Raw genomic sequence first — 7,612 nt, 5'->3', positions numbered from 1 at the left:
ATTGTGGATCCTCTGTTTAAAGATTTTGCAGACAGACAGACATACAGATTATTTATTAAAGTCTCACCCCTGTTATACATATATACAAACTAATTAAACATATATTTACATAAGGGCAATTCTGTACGGAATTATGAGAGTCTAAAATTCTTAAAGAACAAATAAACTTTGTTTTTTTGTACTCTTTTAACTATTACATATGAAAGATTTGTGGTTAGACTTATCACGGAACACCAAATTCATTCTTAAAAACTTGTGGTCAATTAATACCGGCGATTAAAAGTTGCCAAAAAGTTAAGCCTGCTTCACTCTAAGCCCATGCATGAAACCACAGACAGGTTACGTAACTCTGTCGCCAGAGCACTGCAGTGACGTCATATGAGTAGCGATTTTCAGTTAGTTGTATAGAAAGTGTGTAGCGCAGCTCATCATTTGATGATTTCTTGACATCAACGGCGACATGCGAATCGTTGCTTTGTCGTCAATTGCTCCTAGGGGTCGGGCGATGGTGTCACATGCACAGATTTCCACAGGACCCGCGGTTAGGTGCTAAATGGGTTGTGTTTGTGAGTCGGCGGCGACGTTGTGGAAGCCAGAAGCGGTATCTTACTTGTGTTCAGATCGCTTCCGCGGAAGTTAAAGAATCAAAACTACTTACTAGTAGTAAAATATGTATATGATTGATGACCATAAAGATTTTCCATGACACAACTTGTAACATAACGATTTCTTCCTCGGAAGCGAGGTTGTGGTCGAAGTAACAATAATATTGTAAGTACCCGGTAGTATTATATTGACACCCACCTCGCTGCCACGAGAGAAATTGTTATGTTATAAGCTATGTCATGCAAAATGCTATTGGCCATCAATCAAATACATATTTTACTACCAATAGAAAGTAGTTTGGATTTTGTAACTTCGGTGAAAACAAACCTAAATAGCATTTATCCTCTGGCGGCGGATGTTACATGGCACCGCCATTTTTTGAAAATTGTAAAGTGACAGGCTAACGTCTGTTAGAATTAATGAGATTATGGTTTGTTTTCATCAAGTTAGAAAATCAAAACTTCTTTCTACTCAATTAGTTAAATATGTTTTGGAATCATAACCAAAAGGATTTTGCATGACACCACTTATAACATAACAATTTCTTCCACGCAGGCGAGGTGGGGTCAAAGTCACAATACTGCGCGATAAATTTCTTGCTACATTCACATGGTAAATGTCCACTCACCAGTATGTAGATACTAGTCAATGTGCGTCTTTATATTTGGTCTTATAATTCTAATTAGTTTAAACTTGTATGCATTTTGAAACTAAATAAAAAGCAGACGATCTGCTGATACTTACAGTGAATTTATAACAGAACTGTAATATCTAGACATTTTATAGTTTGCCAATAATTCGCACACACACCCTAGTCAGAAAAGAAATTCAGAGCTCCAGCCTGGGATCTAAATGTAATTCTCGTCATCTTACCAGTGATGTCTCACGAACCACTAGATCAGATTACGATGGAGCTGCTAACACGGAAGGCGCTGTTCCTGCTAAGCGTTAGCCACTGCAGCTCTCATATATGGAAATACATGCGCTGGACTATGGTCGAACCACATTCGAAAGAGAGCAACATAATGCAGTTCATCTAGGACTTAGATGGGACTTTATTGCCAAGAACCAGCTACCTGGTCAACAAGACAGACAGTTCCACGTACCAGCGCTGTCTACAGTCCTCGGTCCACAGGATATAGAGGACTTATCCTTGTACCCAGTCAGAGCCCTAAAGATATATCTTCAAAAGACTGAGACAAGGAGACGAAATTTCAAGCGCCTATTCATCCCATTATCAACAGAGACTTCAGCAGAAGTCTCAAGAACATTTCATATCGTTCTGGGTGAGAGCCGTTATGTTGAGAGCCTATAAAGCAGCAGGACTAGAACCTCTTAGAGCTTCCAACCCACCGCGAAGTCAAAGCACTGAAGCGTCAACACTAGCTCTGCACGGAAATTGCTCTCTAAGCTTTTGGAAGTGGGACCGCGGTGTTTGCCAACCACTACCTCGAGACATAGCCACTGAAGGCGTCTCAGGCATTCATCAATTTGGGACTCTCGTTGTAGCACAGCAACTAACGGTTCCTCAAAGGCGCTGAGTTGGAAAATCTCACCCTTTATCACGCTGACTTTTTGATAACTTTTCCTAAGGAAAAGTACTAGTTTGAAAGTCCATGCGCAAAGTCTAGGACAGGCTAGCAAGAGTGATTAAAGATCTGGTGCGGGTAAAGATCTTTCCTGTACGTGAAGGGGTCGCAACTCATTTATGATAAAGATCTTATCATAATCTATGGGTTGTTATAAGATATCTAGTAATAGGCGAATACTAGTTTATCTGTAGCCACATGAATCAACATGATTCAACTTGTCTGAGATTGAAGTAAGACAAGAAGTGGTCCCCCCGAGTTACAACGGAAGTTGGAAGAATAGGATCTCGGAAATGCCGTTCGCAGTTCCCATGGGGGGGATACAGGACGTATCTAAGGACAGCTGTTGAATCGAGTGGCTTGACCCACCACCTTTCCGACGGAATTTTTAAAGTAAAATTGATATTTTATACTTATCCTGACTCATGACGAACAAGCCCTCCCAACCTCCCCGTTGAAGACACTTGAGATTTCACAGCAGATCCAAGTGCATTGGCGGAAAATAAGGAGAGAGTGACAAGTATGGGCACATCACATAATATGTTTGCGCGGGAACGGGCAAGGGAGGTAACTTCGTGGGTGAGTGTGTTTATCGTCCGCCTCGGGGAACTTCAAAGGGATTCAATTGTTCCACTACCATTCGAAAAGGAAAAGGGAGATAAGCAAAAGATCATGAGTCAGGATAAGTATAAAATATCAATTTTACTTAAAAAATTGCATAATTCAGAATACCAAAACAACCAAAATGCACCAGTACACCACCAGATGTATCTATGTGCCAAGTTTGGTGAAGAAACATTGAACGGTTTTAGAGTTCTGCTCCGGAAAAGAGCACTACCACCAATTTCAGTTTAAGTCAAACTTGTTGCCATGGAAGCATAAAAAATGTCATGATCAAATTCCAAAACTACCAAAAGCGCCAACTCACCACCAGACCTATCTATGTGCTAAGTTTGGTGAAGAAATATTGAGCGGTTTTAAAGATCTGCTCGGAAAGTGCACTGACACCAATTTCAGTCAAAATCAAACTTGTTGCCATGGAAACATAAAAATATTTTCTTTACAAATCCAGAACTACCAAAGGCACCAGTTCACCACTAGACCTATCTATGTGAGAAGTTTGGTAAAGAAATATTGAATGGTTTTAAAGTTCTGCTCGGAAAAAGAGCAACTCAATTTCAGTCAAAGTCAAACTTGTTGCCATGGAAGCATAAAAACTATAATAATCAGAAATCCAAAACTACCAAAAGGCACCAGTACACTACCAGACCTATTTATGTGCCAAGTTTGGTGAACAAATATTGAACGGTTAAAAGTTCTGCTCGGAAAAGACAAATGTGAATGGGCCTTACGGATGGGCCGGACAGAGTGCATTTTAATACCCCATAAAGCGTGTTGCGGGGGATAATTAAATTGCAAGAGTTGGTCAGTTAGTTTATAGCCCACTTAGGGGCATCCCTCGGTGGAGATCCCTCTGTTACTTTCGTTGGATGCCTCATCCTCATCCTCATGTTGGCCTTGGCGAGAGCAGTGGAGGTGTAGATTCTTTCCAAGTCCAGTGTCGTTGTTGTGTATGCCCTAAGCTTGCTGGACTCCCAGACAAAGGGGCCGGAATGCAACTACATGTAATTGGCGTCATCTTAAGTCACTCCACGACTGGTGATGTCATGTCTATGGTGAGTGTTGTCGCTACCTTTTTCTTTCGTCTATCTGGCCAATCGATAGATGCAAGTCTGTTTAGGTGCTGTGCAGGTTTCTGAAAATGGCAGGTAATAACGAATCTCTAGGTTATTTTAATATATTACACAAACTTTATCAACAAAAAACTGACAATGCCAAGGATGATTTAAAATAAGTAATCCAAAAGGAAGTTTGAATAAAAAAGAACTAAACTGAACAATCACACTTTGGACTGGTTTTCTCAAAACTCAAATTATGCAATTCATCACACTTCATTGACCGAATGAAATATCTTATTTTCTAAAGAGGACACACAATCTATACTAAATGTGCTCTGGAGTTATGTGCTTCCCAGACCAGAGGTAGTAATATGTTCTATATATCTGAACATTTATTGCATTTTCTATATACAGTATAAACCTGATAAGTAAAATTTCAAGGGACGCGCCAAAATTGTTTACTTATCAGGTATTTCTATCAAACTTATCAAAACCGGGAATGACAACCATATGCATGTACAATGTACATGTATATGTATACAACAGAACAACAGACAACATTTGTAAGTAATATGACATGTTTTATTCCATAAAATTTCATTGAGTTAAATAGTAATACATTTATAATACAAAGTAATAAAAATCAAACATAATGAAACAAAATATTTTAGCCTAACAGTCTAACTTATTACTCCACAAAGCTGTTGTGAGGGATTGTCTCTTTGTAAAACATTTCTTCATTTCCTTCTCTGCAACATAGTTGGCCACCATGTAAGTAGCCTGTCATTACACTGTGTCCGTCGTCTTGTGATATCACATAACGCCTGACGATTTCTAGGGCTGCTGTTGTGGCATCAAGAGTAGGTGGTAGAGGAGGGGGCATTTCGTCTTCATCTTAAATGCGTCACTGAGAAGCTGGGTCCTGGTCCTGGAATCGATAATGTTCTGGACGATGTCTTGCTCACTGGCAGGGCAGCTGGTTACCAAGTCATGATCCACACTGGCATACTGCGCAAGAGTGATGTTGTTAACAACTAGGGTGGCAATGGGCACATCATCCTCAGGGTCGCTGTCATCATCAACTTGGTTGTTGGTCTGGTCAGAGATCTTGAAGCCTGCATGCAAGTAGCACTTGTTGATTGTCTGGGGTTGGACGCAGTCCCAAGCCTGTCGTAGATGTTGCATGGCATCAAGGACTGTTATGCTTACAGACTCCTTCTTGTCAATGGCATTGATGAACTTGGTCATCAGCTGCTTTCTGTAGTGGACCTTTAAGTTGTTGATGATGCCTTGGTCCATCGGCTGAGTCTTGGATGTTGTGTTCCGGAGGCAAAAACACAAGTCTGATGGCCTTCAGATTGTCTACATCAGGATGGGCTGGACAGTTGTCAACAATAAGAACAATTCGTTGCCACTTCCGGTGCATTTTTTCATCCAACTTAACTAGCCAATCTTGGAAAATGCTTGATGTCATCCAAGCCTTTTTGTTTGCAGTGTACTCTGTGGGAAGAGACTTAACAAGAAGTGCCAAAATAGACTGACGATACAATTTTTCCCTCTGTTTTATACGATAGCATTTGTGTTAAATAAACAAGCATTTTTTCCAATTGATCTTATTCCTATTTCGCCGCCCCGAGATTTTATTACTTGTCACGTGACCGTAATGCCGGCCTGCTTCATGTCATTCACCATGTAAACTGGATAAACTCACTGTCATTGCTGATTGGTCTAATCACTGATACTCGCAAGCTACATAAAACAATGAACAACTTATCAGGGCTGGCTTCCAGTTGTCAGTGTATTGTCAACTGCATGACGCCAGCGAGCTGTAAGTAGGATGTTTGTTTAGCCGGAGACTGACACGTACCCCTCTTGTCGGATTATGTGGTGATCGCTACTTTTTTTATCCGGTTTCTTTTGTTAAGGAATTTACTTCCAGGGATCGTGAAAAAACGTTTAGTTAAGCGGTATTGTTTACTTATCACGAGTTTAGTTAACTGGACTCTAATAATGATAATTAATGAAGAAATTTGCCGGGACCAAAGAATAGTGTTTACTTATCCGGTATGTTTAGTTAAGCGGTCTTTACTTAGGCGGTTTCCACTGTAGTAAGAATGGTACTAGTAATAGGCTTTCATCAAATTGCTATATTCAATCTCTTACAGTTTGTATTGTTGAAGACACAAGTATATTCACCCAGTAGAGACTGTATGTTTACACCATTAAGTCTTTGAGGTGCATTTAGAAGTGAATAATACAAGACATGAATGTTTATGGATGTCAATGTCTTTATTATGTGAAAACACAATGTTTGAATTGAATGCTTACACCTGACAAAGGGGTAAGCATTCACTCTAAACATGTTTTCACATGATAAGGACGTTGACATCCATAAACTCTAATCTCTACACTATTAATTGGATATTATTTACTGTTTATAATGAAAGTCACTACAAATAGGTCAAATTACCTTCACAGGTCCCTGCTGACCATCCTTGGTCATTATACAATCTCCAGACTCCTCATCATCAGCTTTGCTGAAAAAAACAACAATAACACGTTACTTTTTCTTTGCATTTCCCCATTCATTCATTCAATTTTACAAAAAAAAACAACAGTGACATTTATACTAGCAAGCAAACTACAGATTTATCACTTCAAGTTATGCAGTCAGTAAGTGAACGGCCTGACATAAACATCCTGATGAATGAAGTTTAGTTATCTCATGTGACATAACCTTGGAGTAATTACGGTATTGTAAAATCAAGGGGTCAGTTTGATTGCAATTTCACACTGGTGTGAAGTTAAGCTTTATTTGGTCCAATTTGAAATCATGATTAAGTTTACGGTTATTCAAATCCATTTGCAAATTTAAATTTAGTATGGTTCATTTTGTGAAAATGTATCTAGGGAAGCATAATAATAAAATATTCAAAGTGAAATTATGTCTATGTTTGGTAGTACCTTAAACACATAGCTTCAGTAAGCAAGGGTGATCATTCCTCCAGGAGTAATTAAGTGACAAATGTTTTCTCACAACAGCCTAAATGAATATAACAAATCCAATAATATATAATCTATTTGCTATATTTTTCAAAATTGTAGTATATTTTTATTTTACTTCACCAACCTTTGAAAATAGTTCGAGCAAAACTGTTTATACAGTCATCGGGACTTAAGTATTATTCGTCAGTCGGCAAAATTCTCATAGCCTTGCATGCTATTTTAGTGTAGCTGTGTAATTTTCATTCATTCAGTTTTCCTTATTTGGTTGTCTAATTTTGCAGGTTGTTAGGAAATCATCTTGGTCACAGATACATAATTTCCATGTAATGTTCCTTCAAGTATTATCCCCATTGTAGTTACATGAGCAACATATATATACAACCTTGTGTATTCTTTCCCCATAGACCGCCATGTTAATAGTTGTCATAACCATGACACGCATCAATCAAAGTGTGGTCATTCTTGAAATACTGAATTGAAAATAAAACAGAAATTATGTCTTTATAGCTGAGATGATTCATGACCCATGTGCACAATATGAACAAAATCAAACAGATATCAAATAAATTTAAGACATTTTTCTAGCTGCACCAAATTAACATGCAAGTCTATGGAAATAATGCACAGTGACGAATACCAATGACTGTAATTCGAGAGATTAGCTTGTTTACCTATCTGGATTTCTGTATGTAAAGTAAATAATTTCATTAAACGTTATTTGACAACAAAACA

This window comes from Haliotis rubra, unplaced genomic scaffold (genome assembly GCF_003918875.1).
Source record: "Haliotis rubra isolate DU_JTF1 unplaced genomic scaffold, ASM391887v1 Scf1333, whole genome shotgun sequence".
NCBI lineage: Eukaryota > Metazoa > Mollusca > Gastropoda > Lepetellida > Haliotidae > Haliotis > Haliotis rubra.
Note: the sequence above shows the minus strand (reverse complement) of the source record.